This window comes from Curcuma longa, unplaced genomic scaffold (genome assembly GCF_044706935.1).
Source record: "Curcuma longa cultivar G26 ecotype Majalengka, Jawa Barat unplaced genomic scaffold, ITB_CL_G26_1.1 contig_17124, whole genome shotgun sequence".
NCBI lineage: Eukaryota > Viridiplantae > Streptophyta > Magnoliopsida > Zingiberales > Zingiberaceae > Curcuma > Curcuma longa.
The window spans coordinates 3,714-21,069 of record NW_027430522.1 but is presented as its reverse complement, the minus strand read 5'-3'; the positions used below and the strand labels follow the sequence as shown (position 1 = coordinate 21,069).

The 17,356-nt window shown below is 32.3% G+C and overlaps 2 pseudogenes; both read right to left on the bottom strand.

The window, feature by feature from the left end:
* Positions 1-10: 10 nt before the first annotated feature.
* Positions 11-2,698, bottom strand: LOC141816525 (receptor-like protein EIX1; annotated as a pseudogene).
* Positions 2,699-13,950: 11,252 nt separating this feature from the next.
* Positions 13,951-16,881, bottom strand: LOC141816526 (receptor-like protein EIX2; annotated as a pseudogene).
* Between the last annotated feature and the right edge of the window lie 475 nt (positions 16,882-17,356).

The following is a 17,356-nucleotide window of genomic DNA, read 5'->3' as shown; positions in this document are numbered from 1 at the left end:
CAATCTTGACAAATCTTGAGGAATAACACCCGATAAGCTGTTGCATGACAAATCCAAAGTTTCCAATGACTTCATTTCTCCAATAGTATATGGAATCCTGCCTCTTAAAAAGTTCCTTGACAAATTCAAAGTTTGAAGTCCTACAAGAGATCCTAATGTCATAGGAAACTCACCTGTAAGACTATTATTTGAAAGATCTATAAGCTTCACCAAATAGAGAATAGATGAAAAGGCATATTCATATCCCTTTGTAACTATTGATACACTATCACTTTCCCCATATTCAATATATGAGATTCCTCCTCCAATTGAAATTGGGTAATCCATTACTCTTGATGTTGATCTTATTGCACTGAAATTGCCAAAGGAATATGGTATAGACCCTGTTAAATTGTTATTGGCAAGGTCAAGAATTTGAAGATTGCTCAGTTCTCCAAGGTTTGAAGGAATAATGCCAGAAAACATATTTGACCGTAATACGAGAACAGTCAATCGTTGCAAACTTTGTCCAATCCACGTAGGTATACTTCCTAAAAAGTTGTTGCCTGCGAGATCAATGACCTGTAGTTCAGTGCAATTTTGCAATGACAATGGAAGTTGTCCACCGAGATCATTGTTGTCCAAATGCAAAGACGCCAATCCAATCAAGTTTCCAATGGAGCTAGGAATTTCACCAGTGAGCTTATTGTTTCCCAAATGAATAAAGTAAAGATTAGTATTTGCTTCTTGCCAACACTTGGGTATCTCTCCAGATAATTTGTTGTAGGATAAATCCAAACTGCTCAATTGCTCCCATTTGCAAATGAAAGATGGTATGCTCCCATTGATGTGATTATTCGAAAGGAATAAGTTTGAGGACCCATGAAGTTACTACCTATTTGTGGTGAAATTTTTGATGGTATAGGGCCTGAAAAATCATTAAAAGATAGGTCTAGGATATATGATTTGAGGTGGCCAATGAGGAACAAGTCCTTCCAGTTTATTAAAACTTAGAATCAAAATTTCAAGTCTTGACATGCTCTCTATGGAGGATGACGGCAGAGTGCCCCTAAGGTTATTATGAGAGAGATCAATAACCCTAAAGGTGGAAGAAGATGAATTCCAAAACCAATGAGGTAGGATGTCATTAATGCTTGTATTGGACAAACTCAACTCAAACATGGATTTCTGTGAGCGAAGCCATTGTGGAAACCTAGGACCCACTATACAAGAGGCCAAGTCAATGATTTCTAGTTGAAAAGAAGGGACCCAGTCATAGTCTAATGAAATGGTAATTCGAGAGTTTTCCCCTAAAGCTAAACTCTTTAAGTTGGTTAGGTTTGCAAGATGGGGTTCTGAGAGGACACTCACTAAAGAGTTATCAGAGAGATCTAGATCGTTGTAACTTGGAAAGTTTCCAAATCTCAGTAGGTATGGGACCCGAAAGTGAATTAAGCAAGAAAGGTAGAGACTTATTAGACTACTCAAGTTTCCAATTTCAGAAGGTATGAACCCCGAAAGTGAATTACCCAAAAGGCAGAGACTTGACTTAGACTAGTCAAGTTCCCAATTTCAGAAGGTATGGGACCCGAAAGTGAATTATCAGAAAGGTCAAGACTTATTAGACTAGTCAAGTTCCCAATTTCAGAAGGTATTTGACCATTAAGTGAACAATCAAAAAGAAATAATGATTGTAGACTACTTAAATTTGCAATTTCTGTGGGTATAGGACCTGTTAGCATTTCATTGAAGCTAAGGTCAAGTAGTATTAGATGATTCAGACTCCAGATTTCAACAGGTAGGGGACTAGATATGTTGCCAGAAATATCAAGATGAATTAGTCTAGTTAGGTTACTGATTCCAGCAGGTATCAGTCCTGAAGCATCAATTGTAAGGGATGAGAGATTAGTGAGTCGCCACAGCCAGTTGGGCAAGGAGGAGGAGAAGAAGGGATTATAATTTGAGGTCAAGAATTTCGAGAGAAGTGAGATTGAGATGAGAATTAAATGAAGAGGGGATGTGATTAAGATCACAACCGATACAAATATAATTCTTGCAGGGAAGGGAGCATGTTGACCTCCGACAACCAATTTTGAGAGACAGCACTGAGATTCACATAGGAAAGGTCGAGGTACCTCAAAGAAGAGAGCCCTGAGAGCCAATCCAAACGATGGGCAATTGGAGTCGCATCCCATCCTGACTGCAGCCCAAGATGAGAAAGGCTCGACAGATTGCCAAGTTGAGAAGGAATAACTCCAGTAAAGTTGGACTGATAAAGCTCAAGATACTTGAGCTTCTGAAAAGAACCAATAAAATGTGGGATTGGAGCGCCTTCGAAGTCGTTCCAACTTAGATCCAACCGCTCTAACCGAGTCAAGTTCAACAAAGAAGGACTCAGTATCTCACCTCGCAGAGCATCCTCATCATAATCGATTCTGGAAAGGTTGAGCTCCACAACATGCTGGCCTCCGAACAAACTTTCGTTGTCGGTCTTGCATACGACGCCACTCCATTTGCAGCAGTCAATTTGTGGAGACCAGGAGGCCAAACGGTGGGAAGGATCTTCGACGTTGGCTTTGAAGGCGAGCAGGGCGTCCCGTTCGACTTCTGAGCAGCCTCTTGTAGTTGTTGCTACGGCTGCTTCTTTGAAAGAAAAGGCAAGGCCTAGGCTCATAAGCCCACAAAGCATCAAAGAATAGTAGAACGAGTGCAGAGGCATAGTCTTTCTCGAATTTGGTAAAACTACTTGCTTCTTTCCTTGATGGGGGATTGTAATAGAATAGCTTGTTGTTTAATATATAGGGCTCATCTCAATCTATGTATCTTTTTCTGTGGAAAATTGTCTTATTATCAAATCCAAGTATTAAAAACTAGGGAATATATATAATTCTGATAGAGTTAGTCCACTTGTCAGCATATCCAACACCCAATATGTTCTACTATTCCAAGTCTTCTCCGTTTGGTCGATTTCTTTTCTTTAGAAATCTGCCACCACCCATCAGTATTTTCTACTATTCCAAGTCTTCTCCGACTGGACGTTTCTGATGTCTACAATTCCAAATCTTCTCACTATGTTCTATTTAACAACTATTCCAATCCAAGATGTTATTCCAATCCACAATTTGTTAATTCGGCATTATATCTTCTTTAACAGATTATCTTCTTCTCTTAATAAAACTAAAACAAATTAAATCTAAAGACTGATCCATGAAGACTTTAACTAACTAGTGGATTATTTGGCCATTATCATTCAATTATATATCAAAAAGAGCATATATCGTCCTTATTGTGACCATATATAGAAAGCAACCTCGACCTTGAAAGAGATAACGTACGATTTTGGATAGACAGCCTTAAACCGATCAATCGACCTTGTAGACACTTTAATTGTGAATTAAACCGAGACAAAGATGATTGTTTGACTGAATAGACCAGACCGTCTTAAATTCATAATAATTTTTCTAATCCAAATCTTTAAAAATTTACTAGACTTAAAAATTTAGAATTAATATTATTATTTTAAATTATAGGTCGTTATATCTTTAAAGTCGATTATCAATCAATCAACCGTAAACATCTAATTAAGTGAAAAATAATATCATCTTAAAAGAGAAAATTTTAATTTTTCCATCATCTTAAAACTCTTATCTGATAAGATAATTAATTTTACTTGAAAAAGTGTGTAAAAGACATTTTGACAATGACAATATTAATTTGATAACCAATAAAACTAAATTAATAATAATAATAATAATGTCGATATCAAATAGACTGGATACATCCTCCATTTCCATAACTTGCGTATCACGTTTTGGAGTCTAATTACCTTCACAAATCAAATAGCAAGGTAAGATAGTCGGCTCCCATGATTATTGAATTTTGATTCAATCAGTGCACTGAAAACCACTTTTAACTCCACTTGTGCAATTGGCAATGATAATTCACCAAGCTCTGATCTATTTGACAAATATCAACAACAACAACAATAACACATAGTTCATTGCTGAGATAATATTTCAAACTAAACCTTATATATATTACAATATAAATAAATTGTTAGGAAAATTTTATAAATAACGATCGAATTTTATTCCATCAGTAAAATCGATCATTAATTCATTTTTTTTTTGTAATGCCGTTATTGAGCGATTCGATTAATTCATAATTTTATTCCATCAGTAAAATCATCGTGTTTTTGAGCGATTCGATTCCATTTTGATGGAAAATCTCCATCGATTATAGTTTAATGATTGCACAATTAATTGGGTAGCGAGCAATATATCGTGGTAGCCACTGAGAAGGTGTCTAATAGCTATTTCTCCTACGGCGGCCTAGGGGGGTGAACACGAATGCAAGAGAGGAAGAAAGGGTGAGGTATTATTTCAATATCTTGCTAATTCAACTGTCTTAATTCCCTAGCAATCGTGTTAAAAATCAATCTTTTTCTTTGTGATTGATTGATAGGAGTTTCATGGACTAAGGAAGCACACAAACTATTTCTTATTGTGGGACTTGAGAAGCTTAGAAAATTAAGGAGTTGAAGAGGCATCTATCTCTAGGAATTAACTTTGTTACCACAAGGACCTCCACACAAGCGGCTAGTCATGCTCAGAAATACTTTCTAGTCACTGACTGCCATTCCAAGTCTTCCCCCCTGGTCCTTGCTGTCGAAATCTGCCACCCATCAGTATTTCCTACTATTCCAAGTCTTCTCCATCTGGACGTACGTTGATTTTCTATCAACTACAAGTCCAAGCCTAATATTGGTCACAATTTGTTAATTCGGCATTACATCTTCTTTGTCTTCTTCTCTTAAAAAAAACAAATCTTAAGACTGATCCATGAAGACTTGACTAACAGGTAGACTTCATATATTGCATATTCATAGCTAATTAACTATCCCTTTGAATATATATAATGTATGATCGCTTTCAATTTTCTACAGACAGATGACCCGTCACCATGCACTATCGGCCGGCGAAGTGAGCTCTCTGCAGAAGAGACGAAATCCTAGCTATTGGCGTTATATGGAAGACTTTACTAGTAGACTTCAAGCTGGGGTTTGCCATGTTCCACAGAGAGAAGTAGAGAACCTCATCAAAATGCACAATACAGTAAGGATAGCCTTCATCGAATCTGGTAAACTGCTTGCTTGCTGCTTAATTTCCTTGAATTAAGAAGGATTGCAATTAACATGCAGCTGATTCAATGTTTTTCTTTTGATTACATACTACTTTTCCAAAACCATATTCAAGTAGAAAATGAGCCCAAGATATATAGGACAGCACCACTATATATAGCAATCTCTCTTAATTTCAGTGCATTATATTTTTGCGTTTTAATTCTGAAAAGAAAAGAAAAACTTCATCATGCATAATATATTATATTATATATATATTCGAAAATAATTTATACAAAGTGGACTTGGCCATCATCATTCAATACAATTATCAAAAAGGACGTACGTATATCCGTCCTTATTGTGACGGTAGAAAGGCAATCTGAGACTAAAGATATACAGTAGGAGACAAAGATATACAATATTAATAGCCTTCATTAGATCTATCCTCCTTGTTGTGTTGCGGAGTCTAACGACTTTTCTTGTAGCCTTGAATTTGTTTCTTTCATAACCAATTAATTGTGAATTAAACTGAGACAATTAAAGACCACCTTAAATTCATAACAATTTTTCTACTCTTTAAAAGTCCAAGGCTTTAAAATTTTACTGGACTTTAAAGGTGATTATCAATCAACCGTAAACATCTAAGTGAAATAATATATATGAAAAATTTTATTTTGGCATCCATCTTAAAACTCCTATATGATATGATAATTTTACCTTAAAAAGTGTGTAAAAGATATTTTTACTTAAATTGATAACCAATAAAACTAAGTTAATAATAATAATAATAATGGTGCCTTAACAAGTGAAATAAATTATTGTTGAGAATATAAACGGGATTAAATTGAAGTTGTCATACTAAGTTTTACCAATTCAAATCATGTCAATATCAAATAGACTGGATACATCCTCCATTTCCACAACTTGCGTATCATGTTTTGGAGCCTAACCTTCACAAGTCAAATGTCAATAATGAAAACTTATCGAATAGCGAAGTAGGATAGGTGACTCCTATGATTACTGAATTTTGATTCGATTAGTGCATTGAAAATCACTTCTAACTCCACTTGTGCAATTGGCAATAACAATTCACCAAGCTCTCATCTGTTTGACAAATATATATCAACAACAACAATACATAGTCCACATATATCAAATTGCTGAGATAATATTTCAAGCTAAACCTTATATATATTACAATATATATAAATTGTTAGGAAAATTTTATAAATAACGATCAAATTTTATTCCATCATTAAATCGATCATTAATTCACAATTTTATTGTAGGGTCGTGTCCTTTGCACTGGAATTAATAAAACATAAGTGTTGGATACAATTAAAGTTTCACATTGGAAATACATAGAAAAGATCCTGGGGTTATAAGATGGAAAAATGTTCATTGGTACAAGGTCTTTTGGATAAAGTCCAAAACCAAAACTCATGAGGGTGTGGGCCCAAAGTAGAACAATATCATACCGTTATAAAAATATATATGGATTTTATCGGATCTAACAATAAGAACACATTCTCAGGTACTTGCAATAAACCAATGCAAAAGTCAAAATTACATCTCAATCATTTTTAAAATCCTAGGTAAAACTTTTTTTAGAACTTTAATATATATATTTTTTAAAAAATTAATATTAATCGGACTTAGTCAAGGCCTGTAATCGGGTCAACGAGCCAGTTACGATTCAAGAGTCTATTTAATCAACAAACTGGTGGTTAACCGTCGGTTCGATGAATTTTTCTATATAGATGAAAATTTATTAAAAAGAATTCTATTAGCAAGATTCGAATTCAAGTATTCTAATCAACTAGACTATAACTATTGATGTCCTTATGTGTTAATTAATTATTTAATAACTAATCAATAGTTTTTTTTTTGCTAACTAGAGGAAAAGAATAAAAATAATTCCAATTGCTAGTGAAGAGAGGGGTTTTTAATTTTTTTTTAATGTTTGAGATAATTTAATCATTTTTTATCAATAGCTATCATTTAATGTCTATTATTCATCACTCTATAAATAATGAACTCATTTTATCATTTTCATACAATCTTTTCTACTCTCATCTTTCAATTCTGAAATTTCGATTGTTTTCAATTTTAATTCTCCAATTATAATGGAAAGAGCAGATTATCATCTCAATTTTGGAGAAACAAGGAAATAGTTAATCCAAACGAGGATCACGATATTCAATTTATCGATGATAAACTTAAACAAATTTTGATACCTGAGACATAGGAAGTACTGATGGCAATACTTCTAAGATTCGGGATACTCTTTTAAAATCATAGAAGATACATAGGCAACTTAAATAAATACAAGTATTTCTTTATATTTTTTATAAATTTATAAATTTTAAATAATAATAATATTAAACTATTGCGAATCGTGAATCCAAGGTTTCGAACCGTAAACCGTAATTATCTTGGATGTTTAAAGTTAAGAGTCGCCTTGTCAAGAATTGTCGAATCGGTGATTTTGAACCTTCAAATTGGTAATTTCGAACCGTCGATTCAGAACTATAATCAAGTCTATTAAAGAAGACTCTATTAGATTTTAAAAAATAAGATATATAATTAAAAAAATTAAAAATAAAAATAATATAAAATTAAAATGGATGTTTATTTAAATTAATCTAAAATTAAAAATAAATATTTTTTTTAAAATAAATATAAATAATATTAAAATAAAAAATTAAGGGTCCCAATAAAATTGTACCCTAGGCATAGAACTTATCATTTTAAAATAAATAGCTCGATTTAAAACATTAATTATTTAACTTGCAATTCAAGAGTTTATTTGTAAAATTTCAGATAATATGTAGAGGATATAAAAAATCCATCTTAGATATTTTATCTTTTAAATATGTTGTATGGGGAAAGGTTTTCCGCCACCTAGATATTTTATCTTTAAACAATCCATAAGTGGTACATAAATAAAAACGATGATGATGTTAGAATTATTGATTTTTAATAAATTATGAATAAATATAGATTATGAATTGAACATTGATATTATATTTAAGATAACGACACTAATAATTATTCTTTTAGTTAAACGCGTTCAATGTGTTCACCCCACATGTATTAAGGACTATTTTAAAATTAAATAAAAATTTTAATATTATTTTTTTTAAACAGCAAAATTATTATTTTAAAAGTAAGATTATTATTAAAATAATAATAATAATTTTAATATTTTAAAATATTTTTAAAATATATTTATTTAATATGATATAATTTTAAGATGATTGAGTGGACAGTGGAACCCATAAATAATGAGTGCTAATGTTAAAAAGAAGAATGGAGATATATTATTATAACGAGTATGTGGCAGTGGATCCCATGCTTTTTAATGAGGTGGAGGGTTTATAATGGGAGTGGGTTGTGGTCTTGTGGATGCTCTAATAATTATTCTTTTAGTTAATTATGTGAATTCGGATCGGATTAGAACAAGAAGATTATTTAAAAAATTCAATCCGAACTCGATTTAATTTGAAAATTATAAATCCAAACTTGGATAATTTGACCAACCTAAATAAATTTTTTTATTCTTGTTTTTTTAATAATTCTTCACTTCTATCTTATTATTTTATAATTATCATATTAACCTTATGCTTACTTAAAGTATCTTAATTTTTAAAATAGAATTTACTTTAACTCCAAAATAACTTCTACATTCTTAAATTCAGATGAATATGAATTAATCCAATCCGACCAAAAAAGTCATATTCTTCACAATAGCTTGGTAATTGAATTAGGAGAACTTTTATGATTTTACTTATGAATTTCTTGAAATTCAGATTTTTAATATAATTATATTTTTCGGTAAAAATTATCCGTCAAAAAGTTTCTCTCAACCAGTAATCCACAATCAGTAAATTTTATTCACCAACTTTTATGGTGACCAATATTTAAAAATGTTACTGACCAAATAAATAGTCAATAAATTATTTAAAAATAATGATCAAATATATTGAATTTTTTTAAAATAAATGATCGATAAATTTTTAAAAATACTGATCAAATATATATTAGACTGGTAATTTTAAAAAATAAATGGCTGATAAATTTTTTTTAAATATACCAACCAAATATATATTTGACCGGTATTTCTCATTAGCCATCCAAAATATATTTTGCTATTATTTTTTAAAAAAAATATTATATCATTTTTATCAATTAATCAATCATTTCCATAAAATAATAATCCACAGAATTTAAAAAATAAATAATTGATAAAAAAAATGAATATTACATAGTAATAAATTATCCAAAAAATTACAAACAAAATGTCAAATAACTAATAAAATTTCCTATAATAAAAGATCTAAACAGACATCAAAGTATTTAGATTTCTCCGTTCTTCTCTTTTATGGGTGGGAATTGACTTAGATTGTTGGAGGACAAGTCTTTTACAGGTGCTCTCGTGCAAATACACTCATCCTTCTCATGCTGACGAGTATGAACCCATAATCAGATATGCATTAACAAATATTTTTTTTATTCATGTAGAACCTCAATCAGTAAGATAGTCTATATCAATAAATAATACATCAGACAAATAAAAATTCTTAATTTCAAAAGGTAAAAGGTGATATAAAAGTTTCACAACAAATATTAATTATGTGGTGTCAAAAACCAGCTACAATTAATATAGAATGAGCAAGGTTTCATATTTTCAGTACAATTTCGCTACTATCTGGTTCATCTTTAAGTTATGTGTCCATAGTAAATTAGAATCATGTGGAGGTCAGTAGCATGCATGTCAAAAAAATTAAATAAAATAAATTCAAAGTCATGAACAGAACAACCTCAAAACTGTCATAACTAGTTTGAAGTAAAACCTGCATAATGTTGATCACTTGATGCATTCTCGTTGTTGTGGTAGGAAACCAAGCAGATCACTTGATGCATTCTCGTTGTTGTGTAATTGATTAAGGAAAGATCGATGTTTCCGTGGGTTTGAAGAGAGTCCGACAGTCCTACAAACAAACACAACTTCATAAGGGAATTGTAAAACAATGTCATTTGGAAAATTGGATGATATCTGAATTAGACATAAAGCCTATAAATACAAGCTTTACATCCATCGTAATGAGAAAGAAATACATGTAAATACACCAAGATGGTAGATATTATCTATATAGCTGTGAAAATCTCCCATATGTGTTGTTAACAGGATGTTCTTTAGGAAATATTAGCATTCAAAAGGAGAAGAAGAAGAAGAAGGCCATATAATCAAAGAATAATATGTTGGAGAAAATTTCTCTGTCCAAGATCATCACGTAAGACCTTGAACAAGATAAATATAATTTGCACAAACAAACACGTGACTCTGTTCTCCATTGCTTGGTCTTCATTTTCCTCCTCTCCTTTGATGACCTTCTAAGGGTCTAGAACACAACAAATGAGAGACTATATATATAGTTGTAAATTCCTAAACAACACCAATCCGTCTCCTAAAGAGTGGGATTTTGAGCATATACAGGACAGCCATCACATGAAGATGAACCTTAACGAGAGTCGATCACAGTGTATTAGTCACACTTTAGATTCAACTTTTTCAACCCGATTTTAGTTAAAACCAAAATACACTATCAATTGAAATTGGCAAATGATTGGGGAAAAATCGAACATGATATCGCCGGCCAGTCTGCTTAAATCTCTGTTAGTTGTACCGAATGTTTCCTTGCGCTGATCCAATTGCATGCACAAATTTAAAAAGGTTGGAATTAGATGACTCGGTCCGATCTAGGGTTCTTCTGAGAAAAAATGGTTCGATCAGAGAGAGAGAGAGAGAGAAATCTTTCTCCTCCTCAAGAAATCAAACTCAATAAAGCCAGAAGCAGCAACAAGACGAGATTTTTGAGCAAGCTGATGAGTTATTGATGGAAGACAATAAACCCTGCGTACCAGGCGCGGCGAGGGCAGGATGGATCCATGAGATTTTAATAATGAAAATTAAAAATTTAAAAATTTTAATTTGAAAAGGACTATTGACTCGTCTACCCGGCAACCTGCTTTAGGTTGGACTAGATTGAAGATTTTTCAACCTATCAAATTGGTGAACAAGTCCGCCCCATCCCATCATATGACGTGCTTCTGGCTAGTTGGCCTGCATCACTCAGGTCCGGGTTCATAAGTAGTGACAATCACTCTATAAAGACTTACTTCCGCTTGGATTCCCTTAACCAAGCCACTGCCTATGAGTCGCCGGCTCATTCTTCAACAGGCACGCGGTCAGAAATCGTATTCTCCTCCCACTGCTTGGGAGCTCACGGTTTCATGTTCTATTTCACTCCCCGATGGGGGTTCTTTTCACCTTTCCCTCATGGTACTATTTCGCTATCGGTCACCCAGGAGTATTTAGCCTTGCAAGGTGGTCCTTGCTGATTCACATGGGATTCCACGTGCTGAGATGTCCGTCCTATCATATATTAATTCGTTTGACAATTCTAAAAAATGATGATGAAATCCCAATCTCTGATGGTGGCCGGCTCGGTCCCACGGAAGTTTGGTTCATAACTTTCATTCGTTTGACTTTTAGACTATCTGATGGGTTCTTGACTTATTTTGTGTTTCCCATTGAATTTTTTTTTTTCGCAATCCATCAATCCGTGTCAGTCACGGATCGGTCTATCCCATAATTAATTTAATTTCAATAATGAATTAATAAAATTTTAATTTAATTTGTTTAAATTATTTGATGAGATAGATTAATTTAACATACTTCAACTCAAATTGATGATTGTAATTGTAAGGAAAATAAATAAAAATAAAGAAACAAATATTCATAAGAATAAGAAAATAAAAAAAAGTTTATAATATAATTATTGATTAAAAATTGACTTATAAATTAATTTTTATTTATTATAATAATTATCTATTAAATGTTTATCGCTAATCTTATTAAATTTTATAATAAAATTATAAAAAATAAAAATTTAAATAGTTAAAATTTTATAAAATATATCAAAATAAATTCTACATGATATTTTTAAACTTTTTAATTGCTAATGTTAATATAAATATTATTGAAATATTAAAAATGAATCACTAAAAAATTTTGATGATAATCACTTAAGAAATTATTAAATAATTAAAATTTACTGAGCAAATATAACTTTGTGAAAATAAAATTATAATTTATCAATAAAATTTAACTTGGACTAACCAGACAAATTAAAATTACCAATCAACTTTAATTTTAACCAGTAAAAAATAATAATTACCAACTAAATCTGACTAGTCAAATAAATTACCAACCAACTGATTTTAACCAGTAAATAATTAAAATTTATCAAAAAAATTAAATTTGAAGACTTTGCTAAAAATAAAATTATCAATTATCAATCAAATTTAACTTGGACTAGTTACAAATTAAAATTAGCAATCAATTCTAATTTTAACCTAATAAAAATTAATAATTATTAAACAAATCTAATTTTGATCAATAAATAATTTATATTTATCGGCCAAATTTAACTTTGATTAATAAATAAAATAAAATAACAATAATTTATTTTGATATGTAATTATAATCATTTATCGGTCAAAATTTAAATAAATTTAAATGTGGTTGGGATAAAAAATTTTAACCCATACAGTCGTACATCATATAATTTTGTTCGTTTGGCTTAATTATACTGTGAATGGTGAGGCTACTAAGCTGCCCTAAATTAAAATATAATACGACACTTTAAAATATCATCGAACAAAAAAAAAGGAAAAATAATTGTGAAGAGTAGTTTGGAACTTAATGAAAAATGATCGTCCATAAATTAATACAAATTAAATCAATAATAAAAAATGGCAGGCTTAATTATAAATGATAATAAAAATATCAAAAAAAAAAAATAAAAACTAACATACATACTGGAAGTGGATGAACATTAAGTCCATAAATTAATACAAATTAAATGCAATATATGTATATCATTTCTCATTATAAATTGATTGGTTACTATACTCGCTTAGACAAGCGAAGTAGCCTCCAATGAATTTCATTTATGTTAACAATTCACTTTAAAGTTTCTTTTGTAGAAAATATTTTCCAAATTTAATATCAATATTTGACAGGAAGGAAAATCACTTTCTTTTTTTTTGTGTTCTTGATCCAATTACAATCTATCTGTTTCACATCTTTGTTTTCTATTTTAAATTGTATACTTAACGTACGGCTGCAATTACACAATAAAACTTCTCCAAAAATATTATTTAATTACATGTGCATACATCCTTCATTCTTCTTTAGTTGTTTTGCTATGATAGTAGTCCCTTTTTTTTCCCTTTTATTTCTCCATATTCTCCATATTAATAAACAAGGAGCTTGTGCCTTTTACTTTATTTGAGAAAAAAATAGACAATTAAACATTAACTATATATAAGCACTCACAAAAAATAATAATAAGGATCCATTATAGAAGATAAAATACTTGAATAGTTAAATTGACACTATAACTTATTTTTTATTCTCAGAAATTGATTTAATATTTCTAAAAGGTAATAAAAATTTATTATAGAAGATAAAATATACGAATAATTATATTGATATCAACTTGTATTTTGTGCCATGCTTTACTTAATCGGTACACTTTCTTCTCTAATATGATAGTATTTGAGCTAAAATATCTATCAAATGTTGGCTTTTAGAAGGTAGGGTAATTAATAAGCATTAATTGTAGACGATCGATACTAATCTAATTTGATTTATATCAAAATTTACTTAAACATTGCTAAAACATACTAAAACTCTATTACAAAAGATGAATAGTTACATGGATATCAACTTGATTTTATCTTACAATTTGCCTCAACATTATTTAGCTACCAACCTTCTATAATGGTACATGAACTTTGTTAAAGACTCTATCGATCAAATGAAAATACACATTCCTCCAATTTTGTTTGGATAGTAGGATTATAAATACACTCCATAATCCAATCACATATCCTAGTGAGGTACCAAAGTAAATTGATAGAAATATTTGTGATTTACTCTTTTGCAACTCTTCCTTTGTCACATTATTGCCGACATCATTAGAGCAACTCTTGTTAATCAAAGCCCCACAAAGATGAGCATTGCCCATATAAATGGAAGCATCTTGAAGTGTTTGAAGTTGATACCCAGAAGGAATATTCCCTGACAAATTATTGTAAGAAAGGTTTAAATGGTTCAAAGCCATCAATCTTGACAAATCTTGAGGAATAACACCTGATAAGTTGTTGAATGACAAATCCAAAGTTTCCAATGACTTCATTCCACCAATAGTATATGGAATCATACCTCTTAAAAAATTCCTTGACAGATTCAAAGTTTGAAGTCCTACAAGAGATCCTAATGTCGTAGGAAACTCACCTGTAAGACTATTGTTTGAAAGATCTATAATCTTCACCAAATAGAGAATAGATGAAAAGTCATATTCATTTCCCTTTGTAACTATTGATACACTATCACTTTCTTCATATTCAATATATTGAAGTCCTATTTCAATTGAAATTGGGTCATCCATTACTCTTGATGTTGATCTTATTGCATTGAAATTGCCAAAGGAATATGGTATAGACCCTCTTAAATTGTTATTGGCAAGGTCAAGAATTTGAAGATTGCTCAGTTCTCCAAGGTTTGAAGGAATAATGCCAGAAAACATATTTGACCGTAATTTGAGAACAGTCAATCGATGCAAACTTTGTCCAATCCACGTAGGTATACTTCCTAAAAAGTTGTTGCCTGCGAGATCAATGACATGTAGTTCAGTGCAATTTTGCAATGACAATGGAAGTTGTCCACTGAGATCATTGTTGTCCAAATGCAAAGACTCCAATCCAATCAAGTTTCCAATGGAGCTAGGAATTTCACCAGTGAGCTTATTGTTTCCCAAGTGAATAAAGTAAAGACTAGTATTTGCTTCTTGCCAGCACTTGGGTATCTCTCCAGATAATTTGTTGTAGGATAAATCCAAACTCCACAATTGCTCCCATTTGCAAATGAAAGATGGTATGCTCCCATTGATGTGATTGTTCGAAAGGATTAAGATGCCTACAGACATGAAGTTACTTCCTATTTGTTGTGAAATTTTTGATGGTATAGGGCCAGAAAAATCATTAAAAGATAGGTCTAGGAGCCAGATTTGAGGTGGCCAACGAGGAACAAGTCCTTCCAGTTTATTAAAACTTAGAATCAAAATTTCAAGGCTTGACATGCTCTCTAAGGAGGATGACGGCAGAGTGCCCCTAAGGTTATTATGAGAGAGATCAATAGCCCAAAAGGTGGAAGAAGATGAATTCCAAAACCAATGAGGTAGGATGTCATTAATGCTTGTATTGGACAAACTCAACAAAGACATGGATTTCTGTGAGCGAAGCCATTGTGGAAACCTAGGACCCACTATACAAGAGGTCAAGTCAATGTCTTGTAGTTGAAAAGAAGGGATCCAGTCATAATCTAATGAAATGGTAATTCGAGAGTTTTCCCTTAAGGCTAAACTCTTTAAGTTGGTTAGGTTTGCAAGATGGGGTTCTGAGAGGACACTCACTAAAGAGTTATAAGAGAGATCTAGATCCTGTAACTTGGAAAGTTTCCAAATCTCAGTAGGTATGGGACCCGAACCCGAAAGTGAATTAAAAGAAAGGTCAAGACTTATTAGACTAGTTAAGTTCCCGATTTCAGAAGGTATTTGACCATTAAGTGAACAAGCAAAAAAGAAGTAATGATTGTAGACTACTTAAATTTGCAATTTCTGCGGGTATAGGACCTGTTAGCATTTCATTGGAGCTAAGGTCAAGTAGTATTAGATGATTCAGACTCCAGATTTCAACAGGTAGGGGACTAGATATGTTGCCAGAAATACAAGTTGAATTAGTCTAGTTAGGTTACTGATTCCAGCAGGTATCAGTCCTGAAGCATCAATTGCAAGGGATGAGAGATTAGTGAGTCGCCACAGCCAGTTGGGCAAGGAGGAGGAGAGGAGAAGGGATTGAATTCAAGGTCAAGAATTTCGAGAGAAGTGAGATTGAGATGAGAATTAAATGAAGAGGGGATGTGATTAAGATCACAACCGAACAAATATAATTCTTGCAAGGAAGGGAGCATGTTGACCTCCGACAACCAATTTTGAGAGACAGCACTGAGATTCACATAGGAAAGGTCGAGGTACCTCAAAGAAGAGAGCCCTGAGAGCCAATCCAAACGATGGGCAATTGGAGTCGCAGGCCATCCTGACTGCAGCCCAAGATGATAAAGGCTCGACAGATTGCCAAGTTGAGAAGGAATAACTCCAGCAAAGTTGGACCAATAAAGCTCAAGATACTTGAGCTTCTGAAAAGAACCAATAAAATGTGGGATTGGAGCGCCTTCGAAGTCATTCCCACTTAGATTCAACCGCTCTAACCGAGTCAAGTTCAACAAAGAAGGACTCAGTATCTCACCTCGCAGAGCCGCAAGGGGCGTTTGCTCATCATAATAGAAGACTCTGGGATTTTGAAGGTTGAGCTCCACAACATGCTGGCCTCCGAACAAACTTGCGTTGTCGGTCTTGCATACGACGCCACTCCATTTGCAGCAGTCAATTTGTGGAGACCAGGAGGCCAAACGGTGGGAAGGATCTTTGACGTTGGCTTTGAAGGCGAGCAAGGCAGCCTCTTGTAGTTGTTGCTACGGCTGCTTCTTTGAAAGAAAAGGCAAGGCCTAGGCTCATAAGCCCACAAAGCATCAAAGAATAGTAGAACGAGTGCAGAGGCATAGTCTTTCTCGAATTTGGTAAACTACTTGCTTCTTTCCTTGATGGGGGATTGCACTAGCTTATTGTTTAATATATAGAGCTCATCTCAATCTACATATCTTTTCTGTGGAAAATAGTGTCTTATCAAATCCAAGTATTAAACTAGGGAATATATATAATTCTGATAGAGTTAGTCCACTTGTCAGCATATCCAACACCCAATATTTTCTACTATTCCAAGTCTTCTCCGTGTGGTCGTTTCTGTAGAAATCTGCCACCACCCATCAGTATTTTCTACTATTCCAAGTCTTCTCCGACTGGACGTTTCTGATGTCTACAATTCCAAATCTTCTCGCTATGTTCTATTTAACTACCATTCCAATCCAAGATGTTATTCCAATCCACAATTTGTTAATTCGGCATTATATCTTCTTTAATTATCTTCTTCTCTTAATAAAACTAAAACAAATCTTAAGATTGATCCATGAGGACTTTAACTAACTAGTAGTGGATTTGGCCATTA